This window comes from Salmo salar, chromosome ssa02 (assembly GCF_905237065.1).
Source record: "Salmo salar chromosome ssa02, Ssal_v3.1, whole genome shotgun sequence".
Lineage (NCBI taxonomy): Eukaryota > Metazoa > Chordata > Actinopteri > Salmoniformes > Salmonidae > Salmo > Salmo salar.
In genome coordinates this window covers 9835848-9862560 of record NC_059443.1, presented here as the reverse complement: position 1 = coordinate 9862560, position 26713 = coordinate 9835848, and the positions used below count along the sequence as shown (strand labels likewise).

At 42.8% G+C, this 26713-nt stretch overlaps 1 protein-coding gene across 1 annotated transcript in view; it reads right to left on the bottom strand.

The window, feature by feature from the left end:
- Positions 1-17292, bottom strand: part of LOC106595161 (histone deacetylase 9-B) — a 96464-nt gene extending 79172 nt beyond the window's left edge. The window contains exons 1-2 of the mRNA XM_045697269.1: positions 17119-17292; positions 15904-16059 (exon numbers count right to left, since the gene is read on the bottom strand). The gene's annotated coding sequence lies outside the window, so the exon portion shown is untranslated. The remainder of the gene's footprint in view (positions 1-15903; positions 16060-17118) is intronic.
- Positions 17293-26713: the final 9421 nt, after the last annotated feature.

Genomic DNA, 26713 nt, shown 5'->3' with positions numbered 1-26713 from the left:
GCCTTAGCACTACACAGCTGATTCAAATGATCAACTCATCATCAATATTCTAGTGGTATATATGTATTAATTTCTGATGCTTTCCTTGATATGATCCTGCTATTGTCACATGCTACACATGCACATGTGTGTGCACATCTATCTATCTAGATATCTAGATATCTATCTATCTATCTATCTAATGTTATCATGATTTGTTATCAGGGATATTATACTTTAGTAATCCACAATGACCTGGTGATGTAAAGTCTAATAATTACATTATCTTCCATATTCCTACAGGGGGGGATGTGTTTCTGAGGAGGACACGAGGACGGGGGGGGGCCCGGCCGCCCCGCGGGGTGCGAGAGGAAAACTCTGCTTTTCTGGGGGATGTTTCAAAGATGGGGTCCAACAACGCAGCAAGAGAGGCAATCCGTGTGCGGGAGATCTGCACCTCCTACTTCTTTGACGAGGGTGCTGTTCCCTGGCAACACCATAGACTACACTATGCACAACCAAAGGCTCTTTTAAGAGCCATCCACATTGCAATAAGAGTATTCTTCCATTTACTGAGCTATGTCAACTGTAGTTATTCATTTCCCAGTTTCTCTCCCTTTGATTTCTACTTCTCAGGTGAGGGTGCTGTTTAGGTAAGGATGTGTGATGTCCGTACAAAAACAAAAGAGGCTGTTTTAAGAATTTGAACAATTAGACACCTTATAACCCACACCTACACAGCCATGTATCAATCTGATTGACGGATTGTGTTGTGCAGTAAGCAGGCTCAGGTGTATAACTGTGGCTCCTTCCACCTTCAAAGAATAGGCAAGAGGGCCAACCATGGAGAATAGTAAGACACTTCATTATTTCTGTAACTACGCTGTATTGTTTGTCCTCGTGTGTCTGTGCATGTTTTTCAGTATTAAATACTCTGCAGCCACTTAGTGTGGACACCAGGTGAGGCCACACACACATATTCCTTTTGAACACTGTCTCTTTAACTACCGTATTTTCTCAATAACAGTCTCTCTCCTTCACTTCATCCCTCTCTCCCCTTCTCCCTAAATCTTCTAGGTTATATCAGCTGTGTCGGTGAACCCCTCCCGCATCTGAACTGGCTACATAGAGGACACAGCATGATCAGAGGTGAGAGGTCACTCGGTCGGGTCAACAGGAAGTATTATTAAAGAGATGCTTTACATTGAAATACAGATAGAGATGTAGTAGTCCCCAAAGTCAGTTTTGCATTTACCTCCTGATGATTATGATGACTGACAGTGTTAGAATAAAAAAAACACAAGACTTAAACATGCTATCTCTCTCTCTCTCCATCGGTCTCTCGACTGCAGGTATGTTTTGATGTGGGAGAGGATGCCAACCCTGAGTCCTGTCATCTCCACCTCATCCGCTCTTAAGATCACATTCAGGCCGACTGGGAGCCAAAGGCTGGTTTGGAGACACCACTAGAGACACTTTTATGTAATTGTGATGAACTGAGAGAATATTAGGGTAGCAATGTGATTCATTAATCATATGCTGTCTTCCCTGCTCCTCTGTTCTCACCTCTTTCCCTTTCTGTCTTTTACATCTCTATCGCCACCTCCTCTTTCTTCCTCTGTTTATATAATGCACAACAAATGTGCATTGAAGTACAGATTGAACTTGCATTCATAAAATAATATTACAAGTATAATATTTATAATGCATGTATTACGTATTTATAACACTTGGATAATAAACTTCTTTCAATAAAGCGTTTCACACTCTACTGGTTTAAATTAAGTCTCTAATGTGATGAAATACTCCACCTATCCTGTGTTGATCAGATCAACGCAGATAAAGGAAATTAGATATTGAGATGAACCGGTTTTACAGTATTTACATGATGCATAGGAAGTGTAGTGTACTGATGCATAGGAAGTGTAGTGTACTGTTTTTTCATGGTTGTAGTCTATTTGATAGTTACAATGTGTAACCATTGATGTCTCAGGACCAGGATTGGTAAACACTGTTGAAGTGTATAATTGTAATACATACATGCAGACACAGCATCATTCAAAGACTGAAATTTGATACTCCTGGTATTGGATATGACTGAAAAATAATCTCACAGGCGTTGGACTAGTAACCGAAAGGTTGCAAAATCGAATCCCCGAGCTGACAAGGTAAACATCTGTCGTTCTGCCCCTGAACAGGCAGTTAACCCACTGTTCCTAGGCCGTCATTGAAAATAAGAATGTGTTCTTAACTGACTCGCCTAGTTAAATAAAGGTAAATGAATTCATTAAATACCTGAACTGCACCTTTAGTTGCCAAGGTAGAGTACATGATCAGTGAATATATTAAATGTACAGGCTACAATACCGTGGAAAAAGTACTCAATTGTCATACTTGAATAAAAGTAAAGATACCTTAATAGAAAATGACTCAAGTAAAAGTGAAAGTCACCCAGTAAAATACAGCTTGAGTAAAAGTCTAGAAGTATTTGGTTTTAAATATACTTAAGTATCAAAAGTAAAAATATAAACGATTTCAAATTCCTTATGGTGCTGTCTTAAAATGGTGCCGTCTTATCAAGCCAGACGGCACCATTTTAAAAAATGGGCACACTTCAACACTAAGACATAATTTACAAACAAAGCATTTGTGTTTAGTGAGTTCCCCAGACCAGAGGCAGTAGGGATGACCAGGGATGTTCTCTTGATAAGTGTGTGAATTGGACCATTTTCCTGTAAAATTTTAACAAGTACTTTTGGGTGTCAGGGAAAATGTACGGAGTAAAAGTACATTATTTTCTTTAGGAATGTAGTGTAGTAAAAGTAAAAGTTGGCAAAAATATAAATAGTAAAGTACAGATACCCCCCAAAAAACTAATTAAGTAGTACTTTAAATATTTTTACTTAAGTACTTTACACCACTGCTACAACGTGGGGATCTCATGCATGGTAATAACTACATGTATATACGACTTGCATCCTTGGCACAAAGTTATATTATATTCTACTCAATCCATAGGCTTCATTAATGTCATTCAGACTGTTTTGAAGTTGATACAACTGGCTATGATTTTTTATTTATTTAACCTTTATTTTACTAGGCAAGTCAGTTAAGATCAAATTCTAATTTACAATGACGGCCTACACTGATAGCTGAGGGTCATCGCTAGGTTCTGAAAAAATATGTATTCCAAACGTTTTTGGATCCATACACAGATCGGCTACATAGCTAGCTACACATCCATAGGCATACAGGTATTTTTATCCTCCACTGCACAATAAGCAAGAAAATAGTTAGCAAGCTACGTTACCTTGGCCTCATTGCATGGAAAATATTAGCAAGGCAAGCGTACACAATTGTACATTACATTTGCAGTAAATGCTTTAGCTAGCTATATTCTTTACATCCACTTTACATCTATTTCACAATACGACAGCCTGGTTAGCTGTTTGTTTCAGGAGTCGATAAAACATTAAACAACCAGAATTACAATTTCCTACTCATGTCACAACACCCATAGAGCTATCCAGGTAGCTGGCTAACGTTAGCTAGTCAGCTAGCTTGCTAAATAGTGATTTTCATAAATTAACTTAATGACAAAAAAATGCATAATTGTTTGTCTCTACATTAACTAACATATTCCTCTCAATTGCACATTTTTTGCATGATTCGTTATGACGGTATAATTACTTACATTTGCTCCCATCCTAGTATTTTTGTCAGCCATCTTTGGGCCGCATACAGTAGCGTCAAATTCATAATGGAAACCACTCAATATGATTGGTCATCGCCCAGTGGTCGCCGCTGGTGATTTGCATAAAGTTGGGAAATATTTAACTTTTTCACTGCCTCCCACGCCACCTACGCGCCGCACAAAGGTCCCCCGCCCTCTCCGCTTCTCACCGCTTTCCTTCCATTGAAATGAATGGGAAGCGGTGTTTCACAGTGTGGCACCGCGTGCTAGTGTACAAGGTGCATAAGGGTAACGGTAGGTAGGACAGTGGGTCCATTTGGGATAGAAACCCAAATCTCTCTGCAACAGTGCCCCCTGGAGGTACACTGTGAATGCATTACTTACCTGCAAAAAATGTCCCACCCTGCAGTAAAGACAACACACCAACACACACACATACACACACACAGATACACACAGTTACAGTGAGGGGAAAAAGTATTTGATCCCCTGCTGATTTTGTACGTTTGCCCACTGACAAAGAATTGATCAGTCTATAATTTTAATGGTCGGTTTATTTGAACAGTGAGAGACAGAATAACAACAAAAAAATCCATAAAAACGCATGTCAAAAATGTTAGAAATTGATTTGCATTTTAATGAGGGAAATAAGTATTTGACACCCTCTCAATCAGAAAGATTTCTGGCTCCCAGGTGTCTTTTATACAGGTAACGAGCTGAGATTAGGAACACACTCTTAAAGGGAGTGCTCCTAATCTCAGTTTGTTACCTGTATAAAAGACACCTGTCCATAGAAGCAATCAATCAATCAGATTCCAAACTCTCCACCATGGCCAAGACCAAAGAGCTCTCCAAGGATGTCAGAGACAAGATTGTAGACCTACACAAGGCTGGAATGGGCTACAAGACCATCGCCAAGCAGCTTGGTGAGAAGGTGACAACAGTTGGTTCGATTATTCGCAAATGGAAGAAACACAAAAGAACTGTCAATCTCCGTCGGCCTGGGGCTCCATGCAAGATCTCACCTCGTGGAGTTGCAATGATCATGAGAACGGTGAGGAATCAGCCCAGAACTACACAGGAGGATCTTGTCAATGATCTCAAGGAAGCTGGGACCATAGTCACCAAGAAAACAATTGGTAACACACTACGCCGTGAAGGACTGAAATCCTGCAGCGCCCGCAAGGTCCTCCTGCTCAAGAAAGCACATATACATGCCCGTCTGAAGTTTGCCAATGAACATCTGAATGATTCAGAGGACAACTGGGTGAAAGTGTTGTGGTCAGATGAGACCAAAACGGAGCTCTTTCGCGTCAACTCAACTCGCCGTGTTTGGAGGAGGAGGAATGCTGCCTATGACCCTAAGAACACCATCCCCACCGTCAAACATGGAGGTGGAAACATTACGCTTTGGGGGTTTTTTCTGCTAAGGGGACAGGACAACTTCACTGCATCAAAGGGACGATGGACGGGGCCATGTACCGTCAAATCTTGGGTGAGAACCTCCTTCCCTCAGCCAGGGCATTGAAAATGGGTCGTGGATGGGTATTCCAGCATGACAATGACCCAAAACACACGGCCAAGACAACAAAGGAGTGTCTCAAGAAGAAGCACATTAAGGTCCTGGAGTGGCCTAGCCAGTCTCCAGACCTTAATCCCATAGAAAATCTGTGGAGGGGAGCTGAATGTTTGAGTTGCCAAACGTCAGCCTCGAAACCTTAATGACTTGGAGAAGATCTGCAAAGAGGAGTGGGACAAAATCCCTCCTGAGATGTGTGCAAACCTGGTAGCCAACTACAAGAAACGCCTGACCTCTGTGATTGCCAACAAGGGTTTTGCCACCAAGTACTAAGTCATGTTTTGCAGAGGGGTGAAATACTTATTTCCCTCATTAAAATGCAAATCAATTTATAACATTTTTGACATGCGTTTTTCTGGATTTTTTTGTTGTTATTCTGTCTCTCACTGTTCAAATTAACCTACCATTAAAATTATAGACTGATCATGTCTTTGTCAGTGGGCAAACGTACAAAATCAGCAGGGGATCAAATACTTTTTTCCCTCACTGTAAACAGACACCAGACACACATGCACGCACAGACACACACGCACATGCACACACACCCCATGCTGTGTTTGGGAGCGGCTGCAACTTCACTGACCTCTCCTTTCATCTCAGATCCAGTAACAACTATGTTGACTTTTCAACCCAGCCCCAGCAATAACACTGGGACTAACAAGCTTTAGACTGATATCCCTAACATCCACAGACTGGGAGCAACAAAAACCATTACATTCGTCTCAGAGCTATGGGATCTGATGAAGCTGAATGGGAGATATTTCAGTTTTATGCCTCTACTGCCTAAAACACATGCAACGTGTGACAAATCTGTTGAGCCACAGAACAACATGATGAAAAAAGAGAAGATTTCATCAAACATTTCAACCCTGTTCCCTGTACTAAACAAGGCATGTCAGAATAAGCCAGTGTACCTTTAACATTCTGAACATAGAAAAGAGAAATCAGAAACTGAGGAAAAACGCTAAAGATCAAAAGAGCCTTTTCATGTTATCGTATTTCTGCTCTGCCTGCTGATGATGCTAACTGATGTTGAAATGCACCGCATTCTTGGTGTTTATAGAAAACCTTTCTTCTTTCCTTTCCTTTCCAATAACTTCAGAAGCCTTTAACACATTTCTCCCCTCTCTCTACAACATACATGATTGATTGACATTTTCCATTGCCTTTAATGTGAACACGATGGATCTTCCCCATTGGGTTCTCCACCGCTTCTGGGAAATGGTCAATTCAGTCAACGTCCTGATGGAGAAGATCAGACCGTCGGAACACACCCAGTTAAAGGAGAGAAAGCAGAGGATGATCCCAGGTTGTCACCTCAAAGGGAGGAAGATTATGTTGAGGAAACAGATGGGCTGGTAACCTCTTTCACACCTATCTGAACAGAGGGTCTTTACGAGGGGTTGTGGGGGGACTCTTATGTCCTTGGATCTCCAGGGCTAGTCCGAGTCAGTGTGTCCAATCCCTGTGTAATTCCCCAGACCCGTTTGCTCTGCACATTTCACGCCAGGTGGGGGAGGGGCATAACTCACAGGCCCCATAACTCACAGGATGGGGTCTGGCTGCTTCAGGCGGGGTGCAGGTACCCCTGTCAGATGAAAGAAGACAACAAAGACAACCCCTTTGGACACGGAGTGTGGCAGCCCAGGGGAAAGCGGGCACCCCAGTGGCTGATGGGACGAGATGGGGCGGAGTGACACCTCGTGACTCTGTGAAGTCTGTTGAGGGTCTGTTCCTGCCATCAGGATCAGTAGACGTCTCAGTGACAGCATCACATCAGTCTGAAGATCCAAGTCATCATCAACCTGGGCTCCATGTTTTTACAGGACAGATAGGAGTGGCTGACTAACTGGGAGAAGAGGATATGGGGCAAGGGCATTCTGAATCTCTACAGGCCCTTGTTATGATATGGGGGGAAGGTTAGTGTTATAGACAAACACACTACCATGATACACTTCCACACTCCATCCCCAGGTGGCAGCACTAAAATGGTCTATCTGCTGAACCAAGCTTTTATTTGCACACAGGTGCTGCCAATTAAGATGATTGTCAGTCCGGGAGAGAGAAGAGGTAGGAAACCTCTCAGAGGCCTTTCTTTGTGTTAGTCAACCTCTGAAGTTGGGAATGCTTTTTTGTAGTTAGTTTTTTTGTACATATTTATATTGTCATCATGAATAATCTGCTTGGACTGGCCGACCATTGGAGTCATGACGGAGCTGGCCCTGGCCCTAAGGTGGCTGTCTCCTGGGCACATTCAACACCTGGTCGCATATACTTACTTCTCACATTTATGCACACATCAAATCTGAGCACTGCTGCACTAGGGAGAGAGGCTTGCTCTCTATTGCTGCAGCTGCGGAGGGGCCAGTGTTTGTGAGATGGGAGCGTGCAGATGGAAGGAGAGAGAGGGAGACGCTGCAGCCAAGGCAACTCGGCGACAGCCAAGACTTGCTAACTTGTAGCAGCCACAACATTATTTATCATCCCATATAACAGTGCCTGTCTTGACTGGAGTAGGCTAGAGAAGTTAGCTACACAGTATGGCTAGCTAGGCTAATTGAAGCTAAATGCTGCACCCATTCCGATAAACCTCAGCCGCCTTCGGATAAACCACAACCCCATTCAGATAAACCACAACCCCATTCAATAAAACACAACCCTATTCAGATAAACCACAACCCCATTCATATAAACCACAACCCCATTCATATAAAACACAACCCCATTCACATAAACCACAACCCCATTCAGATAAACCACAACCCCATTCAATAAAACACAACCCTATTCAGATAAACCACAACCCCATTCATATAAACCACAACCCCATTCAATAAAACACAACACTATTCAGATAAACCATAACCCCATTCATATAAACCACAACCCCATTCAATAAAACACAACCCTATTCAGATAAACCACAACCCCATTCAGATAAACCACAACCCCATTCAGATAAACCACAACCCCATTCAATAAAACACAACCCTATTCAGATAAACCACAACCCCATTCATATAAACCACAACCCCATTCATATAAAACACAACCCCATTCAAATAAACCACAACCCCATTCAAATAAACCACAACCCCATTCAGATAAACCACAACCCCATTCAAATAAAACACAACCCCATTCATATAAAACACAACCCCATTCATGTAAACCACAACCCCATTCAAATAAACCACAACCCCATTCGGATAAAACACAACCCCATTCATGTAAACCACAACCCCATTCAAATAAACCACAACCCCATTCAGATAAATCAACAGCCTACCTGTTGGTTGCTCGTTGTAGCCTACTCCTGTTCATTTCACTAAATTTTAATTCTGTCATTTTATTCCAAGTTGCATTGCATTAGTGAACTCTGCTACACACTTGCTACACATTGAGCCTCTTTGCTGCTTTGACTGGGAAACGTAAACAACAAGCTCCACATGGGTCGGCCACAGGTCTATTTATGGGGCGCACGTCATTGAAAAGTGTGTTGTTTTATTTTTTTACAATTTCACATGTATACTGAAATTTTATTTAGAAAAAGCCTTTCAGCTTTAAAATATATGAAAGTATATGAAAATACAGTGACATAGCAGACATTGTTTGTCAAATAAAGTTAAAGTCAAATTATAGTTTAAAATTAAACAAACAAAACAAACACCTTCCTTTACCTTTTTTTTAATATATATTACAGAACAAGAAAAACAAGAAAAAAACACAACATTAATCTAACATAAACACTTGCGACAGCCTCTTCATTTCTTCCATTTCTCATCAATACAGGATGAGACATGAATGATTCATGGCCCAGCATGCACTGGGACAGGAAATGGAAACAAATAGAGAGAGGCTTAGGTTGCGTCCTAAATGGCACCCAATTCCTTATAAAACACACAGCTTTTGACCAGGCCCGGGGAATATGGTGCCATTTAGGACGTAACCCAGGCTAAAACCCCAGCCAGCCAGGTCCCCCAGCCCCAGTCCCCCAGCCCACCTTTCAGCTGCAGCCTGTCTGAGTGACTGAGAGAGCCCCTCTGTGGCGCAAGGCTACTCCCCCGGTAAGTGCAATGGGGAGTATCAACATTCCTCCAACTAGGCTATACAGCAGTACAGCACTGCCCACTCATTTCTAAAAGAGAAGCTGTTGTAGGAGAAATGTCGTGGTCTGTCTGTAAGGACTGCTCTGACCCTCTCTCCCTCAGTGTGGCTCCAGCTGCAGGTGATGTTGCGTGGGGAACATTGGAGTAGAGGAGTGACGAACATGACTGGAAATGAGGGATGAGTTACCCTACATACAGTACTGTGTAGAATGTTCTCCACTAACAAACCTGAGGGATGAGTTACCCTTCATACAGTACTGTGTAGAATGTTCTCCACTAACAAACCTGAGGGATGAGTTACCCTACATACAGTACTGTGTAGAATGTTCTCCACTAACAAACCTGAGGGATGAGTTACCCTACATACAGTACTGTGTAGAATGTTCTCCACTAACAAACCTGAGGGATGAGTTACCCTACATACAGTACTGTGTAGAATGTTCTCCACTAACAAACCTGAGGGATGAGTTACCCTACATACAGTACTGTGTAGAATGTTCTCCACTAACAAACCTGAGGGATGAGTTACCCTACATACAGTACTGTGTAGAATGTTCTCCACTAAGAAACCTGAGGGATGAGTTACCCTACATACAGTACTGTGTAGAATGTTCTCCACTAACAAACCTGAGGGATGAGTTACCCTACATACAGTACTGTGTAGAATGTTCTCCACTAACAAACCTGAGGGATGAGTTACCCTTCATACAGTACTGTGTAGAATGTTCTCCACTAAGAAACCTGAGGGATGAGTTACCCTACATACAGTACTGTGTAGAATGTTCTCCACCTAACAAACCTGAGGGATGAGTTACCCTACATACAGTACTGTGTAGAATGTTCTCCACTAAGAAACCTGAGGGATGAGTTACCCTACATACAGTACTGTGTAGAATGTTCTCCACTAACAAAACCACAGTGTCAGAAATAGGTGTTTTCTAAGGTTGCATCCCACATCAGTAGTGCGCTATATAGGGAATAGGGTGCCATTTGGGATATACGTAAATAATGTACTGTATGTATGGCATATAGCTAATGTATTTATAAAATATATATATATAATAAGAATAAGAATTATTGTCTAGAGACAGTGACAAAAGGACAGGAAGTTAAGAGAGACATTATGTTAGAAGGCCGGATTCAAATCCACTCCAACACAGTACTGTAGATGTGCTGTAGGTAGCAGCAGTGTAACCTCTAGATCACCTGACCAGCGCTCCACGCCACGTCTCTGGTGTTCCTATCATGACAACACTGAGATAGACTCCAGCGCTCCACGCCACGTCTCTGGTGTTCCTATCATGACAACACACTGAGATAGACTCCAGCGCTCCACGCCACGTCTCTGGTGTTCCTATCATGACAACACACTGAGATAGACTCCAGCGCTCCACGCCACATCTCTGGTGTTCCTATCATGACAACACACTGAGATAGACTCCAGCGCTCCACGCCACGTCTCTGGTGTTCCTATCATGACAACACACTGAGATAGACTCCAGCGCTCCACCCCACATCTCTGGTGTTCCTATCATGACAACACACTGAGATAGACTCCAGCGCTCCACGCCCACGTCTCTGGTGTTCCTATCATGACAACACACTGAGATAGACTCCAGCGCTCCACGCCACATCTCTGGTGTTCCTATCATGACAACACACTGAGATAGACTCCAGCGCTCCACCCCACATGCCTCTGTTTAACTTCACACACACACATAATGCATACACAAACACACACACTCACGCACACACACACATACAGTAGATGTATATACGCAGGACCCTTCGTCCCCTTGACCCAGCTGCATTTTTCATGCTCTGAAAACAGCCGTTCTTTCCTCTGTTATCCCCTGCTAACATTATACTGTAGCAAGATAGGAGGGATGCTGACATCCCTCAGACAGACAAAATGTAATCAGAACACATCAGAGCATAAAAGCCAAATATAGACAGCCCCAGGAGGACACGTCCCAAATGGCACCCTATTCCTGATATAGTGCACTACTTTTGACCAGAACTGATTTCGGCCATGGTCAAAAGTATTGCACTAAATAGGGAACAGGGTGCAGTTTGAGATGCAGCCCCAAAGCTCTGAGGCCATGCACTATAAACCTGTCTCTCACCTCTCAGCCTCCCTCCTTTCTCTGAGCCTCTGTCTGTCTCCACTTCTTCCCAATCTGGCAATACAGTACATATCAACTGTCCCAATCTGGCCCTGCCAAGCACTACATATCAACAGTCCCAATCTGGCCCTGCCAATCACTACATATCAACAGTCCCAATCTGGCCCTGCCAAGCACTACATATCAACAGTCCCAATCTGGCCCTGCCAATCACTACATATCAACAGTCCCAATCTGGCCCTGCCAATCACTACATATCAACAGTCCCAATCTGGCCCTGCCAAGCACTACATATCAACAGTCCCAATCTGGCCCTGCCAAGCACTACATATCAACAGTCCCAATCTGGCCCTGCCAAGCACTACATATCAACAGTCCCAATCTGGCCCTGCCAAGCACTACATATCAACAGTCCCAATCTGGCCCTGCCAAGCACTACATATCAACAGTCCCAATCTGGCCCTGCCAATCACTACATATCAACAGTCCCAATCTGGCCCTGCCAAGCACTACATATCAACAGTCCCAATCTGGCCCTGCCAAGCACTACATATCAACAGTCCCAATCTGGGCCTGCCAAGCACTACATATCAACAGTCCCAATCTGGCCCTGCCAATCACTACATATCAACAGTCCCAATCTGGCCCTGCCAAGCACTACATATCAACAGTCCCAATCTGGCCCTGCCAAGCACTACATATCAACAGTCCCAATCTGGCCCTGCCAAGCACTACATATCAACAGTCCCAATCTGGCCCTGCCAATCACTACATATCAACAGTCCCAATCTGGCCCTGCCAATCACTACATATCAACAGTCCCAATCTGGCCCTGCCAATCACTACATATCAACAGTCCCAATCTGGCCCTGCCAATCACTACATATCAACAGTCCCAATCTGGCCCTGCCAAGCACTACATATCAACAGTCCCAAATCCCTCTAAACACCATATATACCATAATGTATACATAACTTACTCAATATAGGAAAGCTATTACTATCATGTATTACATTGTTTTGCAGGTAAAGTGGTGATTAAATAAATGAAGATCCTACATCTGTAATACGTACATTTAGGTAGGAAAAAAAGAGTGTCCGGTGTCCGTGTGTGTGTGGGGTGGGGGTCTGGGGGATTGCGTCATCTATGAATCTGTTGGGGCAGTATGCGAATTGGAGTGAGTCCAGGGTGTCTGGGATGGGTGTTGATCTGAGCCATGACCAGCCTTTCAAAGCATTTCATGGCTATAGATGTGATTTCTACGGGGCGATAGTCATTTAGACAGGTTACCTTGGCGTTCTTGGGTACAGGGACTATGGTGGTCTCCTTGAAACATGTAGGTATTACAGACTGAGACAGGGAGAGGTTGAAAAAGACACTTGCCCGCTGGTCAGCGCATGCTCTGAGTACGCGTACTGTATCCTGTATCAAATTGTACTGCAAAGTAGGTGAAATGTGAAATGTGCTGTATAAAACATGCATGTATGGAAAGTTATGGAGAGATGATTTCAGCTTCAATCATTTCTGAGGAGATACTGTGAAAAGTACCGAGCGTGAATGGAAAACTACATTACATTTGATCATAAGAGCATGACACAGTTTATCAAGTGATTTGTTGGCGTATAGCTAATATTCTTGTTTATTGCCAGACAGGCATGAAATCATTTACTTCCCGCCCTCATAACTAAATGCAAAGTAGGTAAATAAATAAATACAATAAGTATTTGACAGAAGAGCACACTGTTGCCTGGTAACCTAATGGCATGCTGAGGATTAATCTTGGTATTAAACAGAACAACTATCACAGCCTACAAGCCTTTCAAATGATGTATAGTAACTGTATGATACATAGTAAGTGTATGATGCATAGTAACTGTATGATATATAGTAACTGTATGATGTATAGTAACTGTATGATGTATAGTAACTGTCTGATATATAGTAACTGTCTGATATATAGTAACTGTCTGATATATAGTAACTGTCTGATGTATAGTAACTGTATGATACATAGTAACTGTATGATATATAGTAACTGTATGATGTATAGTAACTGTATGATATATAGTAACTGTATGATGTATAGTAACTGTATGATGTATAGTAACTGTCTGATATATAGTAACTGTATGATGTATAGTAACTGTATGATGTATAGTAACTGTCTGATGTATAGTAACTGTCTGATATATAGTAACTGTATGATGTATAGTAACTGTATGATGTATAGTAACTGTATGATGTATAGTAAGATATTAATTGACCATAAACACATTCTATTAGTCAAAAATTGCATTATTTTGATATTGTTACAGCCTATATATCTACTGTACGTATGAAACTTACAGTAATAAGGTTAACTGCTATATGTTGTTGCAACTGGTTCTAAAATGCATTCAAATTAATCAAGTGAAAACTGATTACTGCTGGCGAAAATGCTGGTTAAATTGACGGCACACATTTTCATCGTGTGAAATATGACTAACGTCAGAGCTTCTCATTTCGGTTCACATATGGGCAATAATTACATAGCAAATTATGATGTGTTTTTTTTCCTCCCAATTTTCAAATGTTTGGATTAGTAATGTTATTTTTTTACACAGTCATGTTATAAAGCACATGACTGTTGACTACTGTGCTGTATATCATTCCTCTGACCAGTGTCATCATACATACTTCCTCTTCCTCCATCCCAAATGGCACCCTATTCCCTATATAGTGCAACTACTTTTGACAAGAGCCCTTTGGGGAATAGGGTGCCATTTGGGACGCATCACTGGTGTGAACCTCAGCACTCCCAAACCCTACACTCTCACATCACTTTAACTGTCATTAGTCTGGTGAAAAGGCAAACAAGGGGGCTCCCAAAGGCCATTTCATATCAATAGGAGAATAATAAAATTAACTAAATGTTCAGCAGTTCTTCTTTCAGTTCCCTTACATGTCCCTCTCTACATTACAGGTCAGGTTTCAGTAACATGTGAGGAAAAACACAGCCAGACACACTGTATAACAAGGCATCAAATAAATTCTGCTATGGAGACATCTACTATATCAAAGGAGTGTTTGTGGAACAGAAACTATGATGACCAAGTCATTCAACAACAGGCCTTTAGTTTCAATTCCCTCTAAACTACAAGGCAATGCACACTTCTCTTTACTGTAACAAGTCCCATTTGAAACAATATCTACGTCCTAAATGGCACTCTATTCACTCGACAGTGCACTACTTTTGACCAGGGCCCATGTTCAACAAGTGCTGTTCTAACTGGTTGAATGAACACATTCAAAGGCATTATTCTTTCCTGTGTACAATGTGTCAAAACAATAAACAATTATCATCAAACTCAGTAAACACATTACATTACATTCACTTTGCATTCATGGTGTTATGGCAGAATTGGACAAGTAAAATATCCAACTAGACATGAATATATTGTTAGTGTGTGTTGACTAGCAGCGCGTACTGTGCTGTGCCTCATTGGATCTGACTTGCCAATATGCTCAGTAATATGGTCACACCTATGGACGTACATTATCAGAATCTAGAAGTCACTAACAATACGTGTTTCTTCCCTCTGTATTTAATCAAATTATTGTTGTTAATCTAAGCAACATTTTGGTACCATGAAACTGAGGCTGCATCCCAAATGGCAACCTATTCCTTATATAATGACCAGCTCTGTCAAATGCAGTGCACTATATATGGAAAAGGGTGCCAATCAGGATGCACTGTGTCAAACCTACTGTAAGTACATGGAGCTGTTAAAATGACTCGGTCCATCCATGACACAGCTCAGATGGTACCTGCCCCCTCAAGCCATCTGAACAGCACAGAGTGGACATCTGTGAGCCCTCGCACTGCCAAGAACAAGTGTGATGTAAAAATATCATCAATATTCTGAGGTGGGGAAAAGACTGAAGGGTCGTTTGCTCGTGGTCTGAGAAGGGCTTTCATATCAAAACACATGAGCATTTTTTTCTTGTCACAGTTGAAAATGTCAAGTGTATACTGGCAAGCCCCCGCTTCCTGCGTTTTCTCATTACCACGCCGAAATAAGAGTTGGATTTAGTCAACATCTGACACCTCGAGACAGAACATTGGCAGAGACAAAAGCTTCATAAAACCTGAAATTTACTCAAACATCCAATCAAAGCCATCAAGCAGCATGTCTGCAATAGGTTACCATAGGAAACAAAGCAACGCAAACACTGGGGTCAACAAGACAGTCAAATATGTCCTTTCACCAACATCACAACATCCCAACAGTCAATGCTGATTGATATTTCACTGAGCTGTCCACTCTTGGATTTAGAGTGGCAAGGAATGGCAAGGAATCAATGTTGACAACCTGTTTTTGTATCTTAAGATACTTTTTATTGTGTGGGGGGAATGGGGGGGGGGGATCACTTACCACTAGCTGGATCTGTTGGTCGTATGGTTGTCTGTGAGACGTAACGCTCGTAGACGATCAGCCAGGATGACCGTGGTGGGTTTATAACTGTGCTGTTTTTTTCTTCTGTGCTGTTGTCCTGTCTTTGCTCTTTGGCTATTTGACTAGAGAAGCTGACTGTAGAACAAGAGATCCACAGATATTATGATACTGATGAGAATGGACCATCCCTGTAACCAACAGGTGAACAATCTAGATAAGGGATAATACAGATATACTGTTAGTGTGTATTGTAAAGCCACATAGACACACACACACACACACACACACACACACACACACACACACACACACACACACACACACACACACACACACACACACAAAACAGCCACAATACCCCCCACAGCCACAAACAACACACACACACACACACACACACACACACACACACACACACACACACACACACACACACACCTTAATTGGGGTTGGGAAGGAAAGGCTTGTGGTAATGACTGGGGCAGAATTAGTGGAATGGTATAAAATACATCAAACACATAGTTTCCAGGTATTTAATGCCATTCCTCCCCTCAGCAGCCTCCACTGACATACATAGCCATATAAACCTTATGAAAATGCATTTAAACAACCACTTTTTAAGTCAGCTGCTAAACACCATGTCTATCTATCTGTGGAGATAATAGCAGAGATGGTACTGTAGCAGGCAGCTAACTCATTGTTACTTCAGTCACGTCTGGTGGTGAGATCATACATGTGGGCATTGGTCTATTTATAGTATGGCTGTGGTACTGCTTGGAGACAGAATCAATGCGCATGGCATTTTATCTGTCTACCAGCGTAAAACAATAAGGGGGACAATATAGGCTAGTTTATGGTCATGCAGATTCATGTGAAGTATGTGCAATATGAATACAGTTAGATTATTATTAAGTAAAACATTTTGTATCATGTAATAAACAGCCTCTTACATAAAAAAGCAAGTGGCAAGATACAGGTGGGCTATGAATGAAAACATGGAAATCACTTTTGAACTGTGATAAAATATAATTAAGTTCAGACCAAGCTAGAGTTGATATTAATAGGCTAAATAACAGTAATACATTCCGATTCAAATTAGTAAATTCTCTACTAAAAACATGATCAGGTTTGCTACTGTACCAACCTGATGCACTGTTGTATCTCATTGCAAAGATTTGACACTAGCTATCTTACCTTCTGTACAACAAAACCACGTTGAGTTGAGAAGAAACTCGGTTGGATCAATTTGGAAACGGTAAAGTGAATTTAGTACCCTGCTCGAAGGCAGATAGAGGGCTTCGGGTCAGGCAAGCGCTGTGTTTTAAAATTGAAGCGATAAGAAATGCTCAGTGTCTAAAAGCGGTATGACGAATGGGCTAAAAATAACTACGAGGAGAGAGCAGGAGCGGTACAATCAAAATTGTTGCCTATGCGGTATTGAGGGATGGTAGACATAGCAACGGTGTTTATAAATACGTGTGGATATAAGGTGATGTTATATTTCAACCTCTACACGATTGCACTGGATAAAGAAGAACGAGTCTTAAAAATCATGCCTTGTTACAGGTGCCAGTGAATATCTTGATAACAGATTACCCTACATACATTTCAATAATACTAGACTACCTTGTGATTGTGTTTTTACTTTGTACCGCAATTACAATAGATTGCATGTCACAGAGAAATGTTATTAATGAGTGATAGGGGTTATATTGAAGTTTGTCTTTGTGAGAAAGTGCAGTGAGTTAGCTGCAGGTGAGCAGGCTGCTTATGTTCTGTTGGTTTGGGCTGTCTGAGGTCCACTGTGGTGGGCGGGAAGCTGTTGTCTGTAGGTGTGTATGTGTGTGGGTGGCGGGGGTGGTTGCCCTCAGGGCCACTGAAGAGAACTTTCTCCCCTAGGTGTCTTGTGGCAACCTGGTCTCAGAGCATATCGTATTATTCTGTAGGATGATATGTTACGTTTCGTATGGTATGTATTCATTTGTGGCTGTCCATCACTTATTTCGTATGATATGGTACCAATTACAATTAGTATTATACGTTACGAATTTGCAAAATGTACAATGTGTTATAGATTTGCAAATGTATAATATGTTACGAATTCTAGCTAGGTGGCTAGGTGGCTAACGTTACCTAGCTCACTAACATTAGCTAGGCTAGCGGTTGGTATTAGGGTTAGGGTTAAGATTAGGAGTTAGGTTAAAGGGTTAATGTTATGGTTAGGTGAAAGGTTAGCTAAAAGGTTTAAGGTAAGGGTTAGGGGAAGGGTTAGCTAACGTGCTCCACAAGCACTTCGTATTATTCTGTATGTAAATCCGAGGCTAGCATTTTTCAAACATAAGTTTTCATCCTGTGGCTCTAACTCCAAAAGGTTTTGGGACACTGTAAAGTCCATGGAGAATAAGAGCACCTCCTCCCAGCTGCCCACTGCACTGAGGCTAGGTAAAAATGTCACCACCGATAAATCCACAATAATCGAGAATTTCAATAAGCATTTTTCTACGGCTGGCCATGCTTTCCTCCAGGCTAACCCTACCTTGGCCAACAGCTCCACACCCCCCACAGCTACTTGCCCAAGCCTCCCGAGATTCTCCTTCACCCAAATCCAGATAGCAGATGTTCTGAAAGAGCTGCAAAACCTGGACCCGAACAAATCAGCTGGGCTAGACAATCTGGACCCTCTCTTTCTAAAATTATCCACCGCCATTGTTGAAACCCCTATTACCAGTCTGTTCAACCTCTCTTTCGTATCGTCCGAGATCCCTAAAGATTGGAAAGCTGCCGCGGTCATCCCCCTCTTCAAAGGGGGTGACACTCTAGATCCAAATTGTTATAGACCTATATCCATCCTGCTCTGCCTCTCTAGTCTTCGAAAGCCAAGTTAACAAACAGATCACTGACCATTTCGAGTCCCACCGTACTTTCTCCACTGTGCAATCCGGTTTCCGAACTAGTCACGGGTGCACCTCAGCCACGCTCAAGGTACTAAACGACAGCATAACCGCCAACGATAAGAAACAGTACTGTGCAGCCGTCTTCATCGACCTGGCCAAGGCTTTTTACTCTGTCAATCACCGTATTCTTATCGGCAGACTCAACAGCCTTGGTTTCTCAAATGACTGCCTCGCCTGGTTCACCAACTACTTCTCAGATAGAGTTCAGTGTGTCAAATCTGAGGGCCTGTAGTCCGGACCTCTGGCAGGCTCTATGGGGGTGCCACAGGGTTCAATTCTCGAGCCGACTCTTTTTTCTGTATATATCAACGATGTCACTCTTGCTGCGGGTGATTCCCTGATGTACCTCTACGCAGACGATACCATTCTGTATTCATCTGGCCCGTCTTTGGACACTGTGTTAACAAACCTCCAAACAAGCTTCAATGCCATACAACACTCCTTCCGTGGCCTCCAACTGCTCTTAAATGCTAGCAAAATTAAATGCATGCTTTTCAACCGTTCGCTGCCCGCACCCGTTCGCTCGACTAACATCACTACTCTGGACGGTTCTGACTTAGAATATGTGGACAACTACAAAGACTTAGGTATCTGGCTAGACTGTAAACTCTCCTTCCAGACTCATATTAAACATCTCCAATCCAAAATTAAATCTAGAATCGGCTTCCTATTTTGCAACAAAGCATCCTTCACTCATGCTGCCAAACATACCCTCGTAAAACTGACTATCCTACCGATCCTTGACTTCGGCGATGTCATTTACAAAATAGCCCCCAACACTCTACTCAGCAAACTGGATTCCATCTATCACAGTGCCATCCGTTTTGTCACCAAAGCCACCCACCACTGCGACCTGTATGCTCTCGTCGACTGGCCCTCGCTACATATTCGTCGCCAGACCCACTGGCTCTAGGTCATCTAGAAGTCTTTGCTAGGTAAAGCTCCGCCTTATCTCAGCTCACTGGTCATGATAACAACACCCACCCGTAGCACGCGCTCCAGCAGGTATATCTCACTGGTCATCCCCAAAGCCAACACCTCCTTTGGCCGCACTTCTCTGCTACCAATGACTGGAACGAATTGCAAAAATTGTTGAAGTTGGAGACTTATATTTCCCTTACTAACTTTAAACATCAGCTATCTGAGCAGCTAACCGATCATTGCTGCTGTACTTAGCCCATCTGTAACTAGCCCATCCAATTTACCTACCTCATCCCCATATTGTTTTTATTTACTTTTCTGCTCTTTTGCACACCAGTATTTCTACTTGCACATCATCATCTGCACATCTATCACTCCAGTGTTAATTTGCTAAATTGTAATTACTTTGCTGCTCTATGGCCTATTTATTGCCTTACCTCCTCACGCCATTTGCACACACTGTATATAGACTTTCTTTTTTCTATTGTGTTATTGACTGTACGCTTGTTTATTCCATGTGTAACTCTGTGTTGTTGTTTGTGTCGCACTGCTTTGCTTTATCTTGGCCAGATCGCAGTTGTAAATGAGAACTTGTTCTCAACTAGCCTACCTGGTTAAATAAAGGTGAAATAAAAAAATAAACACTCCATTTAGTATGATATGTTATGTTTAGTATGGTTACATAAGACAGATGGTTACTTAAGACAAAAAAATGGAAGGAGGGTGGTTGGGTGGGCATTTAACATGAACGTCTATAAGTAGTTGCAAAGTAGCTAAAAAGTAGGAAGTAGTTGAAAAGTTGCTACTTAGGTAAAATGCTAAAGTTGTCTGTGATGAGATTTGAACTCGCAACCTTTCGGTTGCTAGACATTCGCGTTAAAAGTCCATCCAACCACCATCCTTTAGTTGTTTCTGTCTTATATAACCATACCAAACAAAGTATAGCATACTAAATGAAGTGTCTCGGCTTTACGTACAGATTAATACGAAGTACTCTGAGACCAGGTTGCTTGTGGAGGCTCTACTGCTGTGTTCCCCTTGTTAGAGGAGGGGAGCCACGATGAGGGATGAACTCTGATTTACTGAGGATTGATATGATTTATGGCTGCAGTGTAAAGTATGTGAGGTATTTGTCAGAATCAATTGTCATGGGAGTGTCATGACAAAAACTTACCTGAGGATTTCAGTAATACTGCCTGTCTCCTAAATGGCACCCTTTTTCCCATAGAGCTCTGGTCAAAAGCAGTGCACTATGTATGGAATAGGGGTGTCATTTGGTACACAACCAATGTGTTGAGGTATTTGTCAGAATCGTCATGGGAGTGTAATGTCAAAAGTGTACCTGAAGATTTAAGTAATACTGTTTGCCTAATTTTGACCACAAAAATATGCAACCTATATCATTTATCGTATAAAACAATCACTCAGAGTATTGTGAGGAAGGAAGGGTTATACAGAGAAGCACTTGAACAAATAAACAGTGTTGCTGTCTGTCTAGCTGCAGCAGGGTGCAGCAGGAAGGAACAGATAAAACACTGGTGTTCACTCTTCACCTTCTAGGAAACAGCTTCCCCTGCTGCCTACGTCTGAAGTTGCATGGAGTTCCAACAACTGTCTTACAACACGTCTACCACTTCCAACAGTTGTGGCTATCTACCAACCAATAATCTATCACCACCAGCTAAGCCTATGCTCCACCAGAGATACCCCTACATATGTATGATTCTCTGCTGTAGCCCATTCTGCACTAGAGATACCCCTACATATTTATGATTCTCTGCTGTAGCCCATTCTGCACTAGGGATACCCCTACATATTTATGATTCTCTGCTGTAGCCCATTCTGCACTAGAGATACCCCTACATATTTATGATTCTCTGCTGTAGCCCATTCTGCACTAGAGATACCCCTACATATTTATGATTCTCTGCTGTAGCCCATTCTGCACTAGGGATACCCCTACATATTTATGATTCTCTGCTGGAGCCCATTCTGCACTAGAGATACCCCTACATATTTATGATTCTCTGCTGTAGCCCATTCTGCACTAGAGATACCCCTACATATTTATGATTCTCTGCTGGAGCCCATTCTGCACTAGGGATACTCCTACATATTTATGATTCTCTGCTGTAGCCCATTCTGCACTAGAGATACCCCTACATATTTATGATTCTCTGCTGTAGCCCATTCTGCACTAGAGATACTCCTACATATTTATGATTCTCTGCTGTAGCCCATTCTGCACTAGATATACCCCTACATATTTATGATTCTCTGCTGTAGCCCATTCTGCACTAGAGATACTCCTACATATTTATGATTCTCTGCTGTAGCCCATTCTGCACTAGATATACCCCTACATATTTATGATTCTCTGCTGTAGCCCATTCTGCACTAGAGATACCCCTACATATTTATGATTCTCTGCTGTAGCCCATTCTGCACTAGGGATGCCCCTACATATTTATGAGTGATGTACTACACATATAACTGAAGTGGTAGGTGTATGGTGTGAATCACAGATCGTACATTTATATTGTCCAGTAAACATCATGAATTCATGCAATAGCATATGTGGATGTGTTTGCCCTTCCCTAATGTGTTTAGGGCCAGGTATCAATGGTGAGGGTTGCGTCCAAAATTGCACCCTATTCCCTATGTAGTCAACTACTTTTGACCAGAGCCCTGAGGGGTGAAATTAGTGTATATGGGCCCTGGTCAAAAGTAGTGCCCTATATAGGGAATAGGGGCCCATTTGGTACACAACCAGGGTCTTCTCTTGTTCCCCATCGAAGTATGGGGTAGGGTGGGTTGGGGTGGGGTATGTCACGGTGTGTCACGGTGTGTCACGGTGTGTCACAGCAGCCGGTTGCTCACTTCAAAGCCAGTCAGGGAACCAGAAGCTGTGGGCCCTCAGACCTGACACTTTCCCACTCCTCTGGTGACATCACCGGTCATTGCTGGGAATGTAGGGAGAAGAGAGATGCTTTTATCTTAACCAGGAGCAAAGGCATGCACGATTAGGGCAGATTATATGCAGATTTGTCATCGTCATAAATCCACAGCTGTCCAGGGCCTCACATTTTTATTTGTCACTTCAAAGGCATTCTTCACTGTCTCTCTTTGGTTCATTGTTTTGGCCATGGACTGCCGGTGGACAAATGCATTTTCAGTCAGTCAGTGTGAAAGTTGTTTTTCAACAATGCATATTGAAACAATGTTTTTGTGACATAAAAGTAGTGTTCTGTAGGGTCCAATGATTTGGATGTCCAGGGTGAATGGTCACTACAGAGCTGTCCATTAAATTCCGTCTGCTGAGTGACTGCTGGTGACCCAAAACTAAAGAGGAGAATGTAAGACGTTCCAAGACCACACGAGCATGTCTCCAGTGACCACCTGAAGCACCAGTAGCAGCCATGGCAAGACATTATCAGAAAGGTCTTGTGGCCCATAACCATTACACCCCTGCAGCGATGGGAAATGACTGGTGAGCTGATGCAGTTCCTGTTCTTCTTCTTCTTCTTCCCCTCTTCCTCCTGTTCCTGCTCCCCTCCACCTCCTCCTGCTCCCCTCCTCCTCCTCCTCTCCTCCTCCTCACCATGCAGCAGCAGCAGTAACAGCTGAGTGACCTGGTGGGTGACAACTCTTTCATCTGAGGTTCTCCTCTCTCCACTGGCCAGCTGTTTGCTGTTCCTCATTCTGACAGCCTGAGACAGAGGACCAATGCTTCCATGCAGAATCTCTCACACTCACTCACACACACACTAGCACTGCGCGGGTCAGCAGTTTTTTCACCTGCAACCATCTGCAGTTGCTAATAACTATTAGCAACCGCCCGACTATAATGTGATGAAGTGGAAATCTGAGGCCAGCACCAGACCTAACCCGCTAATAAAGAAAATGCGCTGTAGTCAGAGACGGCGGAACGATTTTTGCAGGATTTTTTTGCTTGATTTAGATATGTTTCTGCTTATAATTTTTAACATTTTGGTATACTATTTGTTAGTCAACTTGTCTGTAATTAAATACATGCAGCTTCTCTTCTGTCATTATATGTTGCCCTAGAAGACTAACCTTGCTCACCAAAACAATGTCATGCATTGATAGAATGAATGATTTAATCTAGTTGACATTGGTAAAGTTTTCTCTGTGATCTCTGCTTCTTTCATGGAGAAAAGACGTTTAGGGACCGGGGAGGAAATCCAATAACAAAAAAATGGGAAACGTTTGACCGGTTGTAAGGAAATATAAAGCTGGGAAAACGACCCAACATATTTCTGATAAGATTTCAGTTCGGCTTGGATGTACATTTTATATGGTTGAAATACTAACGGCTTTTATGACACTGATAAAGATGGATACTGTCTGTAGAGGCAATATCTGCACATTCATAGAGGCGCTATCTGCACATTCACATTGGCTCAAGATCAACATTTCTCCACTCCTGTTCCTGAGTAAAAATGTAGCCTATAATTGGTGTAGGCCTGTCATTAAACTGTAAGAAATGCTTGGTTCTGCAGGAGTTAATAATAAGGCTATGTGAGAGGTTATAGACCGACAGTCAGTGTCCAGATTTCAGTATCTATTTAACCCATCTGAACAGTAGGATACAGTTCCCTTGACGTGCCCTAGGCCTATTTAAGTCACTGTCTTGTGACTGTTGAATTTATAGCACCTCACAATCATCACACATAACACATTCGGCACTGCTATCATCCTCTTTTACCACTTCACCAAATCTTTCCTAAACATTACTGCTCTGGCCCTTCATTGTCTTCACTTTCAACTCTCCATTTTACAGCATTTCTCTTATTGAATTAAACTCTGACGTTGTCCTTTTTCCTTCTGTGTATCAACCCCTTTCCCCAAAAGGGCCATAAAGATTAGGTGTATGCACTAATGCCACTGATAAAATAATTACAGAAAAACCTCAATGTAGCCTAGAGATACACATTTCACTAAAATTATACATGCATTTTTTAAGGTATTGTTTTCTCTTTATTCAATTCGCCCGCCACCAAACTGCCTTTCGTCCACACAATATTTCATGATCACCCGAAACCCGCCCACCGTGCGGATATAACTGCAGGAATTGCAGGTTATTAGTCAGCCCGCGCATCACTAACATACACACAGACACACACACGCCACTGTGGCCCACTGCAAAACAGGATACAACCACACCTGGACTGAGTAGACCAACCATCAGATCCTAGTGCCATAGATCCCTGCATTAGCAGAATAAACAAGCTGGCCTGGGCTTCCTCAGTAGTCAGGGAGAGAGGGTAGAGCACAGGTGCTACAGGTCAGTGTACACACATTACAGAGTCCAGGGATGGGGTGGAAGGGGGAGGGTGGAGGGGGTTAGGCTGCTGTTCAGGAGAAAGGGGTTGGGGGGGGGGTTAAGATCAGGGTGAGGCATGTGAGAGCGAAGGGCATCTGTTTTCTCCATCTCCCTTTTTGACTCCCCTTCTCCCTCTCACCCTCCTTTCTGCTCCTCTCTTAATTCAATTTGTGGGAACCCCCATCCCTCTGCTCTCCCCTCCCTCCCATCCAGCTGTCCCCTGTGAGAGTGCATTCCAGCTGGGGTTACCAGGGCCTTAGGGGAGCTTAGGGACAGATCCTGGAGGATTACCTCTGGCTAAAAGGGACCAACCCACCCAAAACCATCAATACAGTGGTGGAACTGCACACCATGGCTGCCATACCCACCACCTTTCCTCTCTCCCCTCTCTTTCTCTCGTTTCCTTGAAATGTGAGACCGCCAGGCAAAGCTGGTGAGCATAACCCACAAGGAGCTCTCTCTCTCATTCTCTCTCTCTCTCTCTCTCATTCTCTCTCTCTCATTCTCTCTCTCATTCTCTCATTCTCTCTCTCATTCTCTCTCATTCTCTCTCTCTCTCTCATTCTCTCTCATTCTCTCTCTCTCTCTCTCTCTCTCTCATTCTCTCTCTCATTCTCTCTCTCTCTCTGCCTACTACTTGAACAGAAGTACATTCACCAGAGAGTGATAATGAGTGTGTTCAGTCTTCAGTCTCCCCAGACAGATGAGAGTTGACACTGCATCCTGACCTGGCTGCTCATGGCTCAACTGTGGAAGGAAGAGGCTAGACTTGATCTGTAATGTAATGGCCACCCAATGGGACAACTATACAGGCTGTATCACAATCGGCCGTGATTGGGAGTCCCATAGGGCGGCGCACAATTGGCCCAGGGTGGTAAAGGTTAAACAATTGGCCCAGGGTCGTAAAGGTTAAATAAATGAAAAAGTCTCATCAAGAGATTGGCTGTTTGGTTCACAATATGTCTGTATTTGCTGTGTGGTTATTTAACCCTTATTTTACCAGGTAAGTTGACTGAGAACACATTCTCATTTACAGCAATGACCTGGGGAATAGTTACAGGGGATAGGAGGGGGATGAATGAGCCAATAGTAAGCTTGGGATGATTAGGTGACCGTGATGGTATGAGGGCCAGATTGGGAATTTAGCTAGGACACCAGGGTTAACACCTCTACTCTAACAATAAGTGCCATGGGATCCTTAGTGACGACAGAGAGTCAAGACACCCGTTTAACGTCCCATCCAAAAGACGGCACCCTACACAGGGCAATGTCCCCAATCACTGCCCTGGGAAATTGGGATCTTTTTTAGACCAGAGGAAAATGGCCCTCCAATACCACTTTTTTTGTAATGGCTGATTGATACTTTGTGAGTTAAAGTTGAGTGTGGTAACTTAATTATAATACCATTCACGCTATCATGAGTTACTTCAACTATTCTAATATTGCTTTTCAATGTTAAGGAATATGGGACATTTTTGTATCAAGAATTTTTCCGTCAAGGATTCATTAGCACTCTTGAGAGAGTGAAAAGGTCATATTTAAGTTAACATATCATCATGAGCACAGA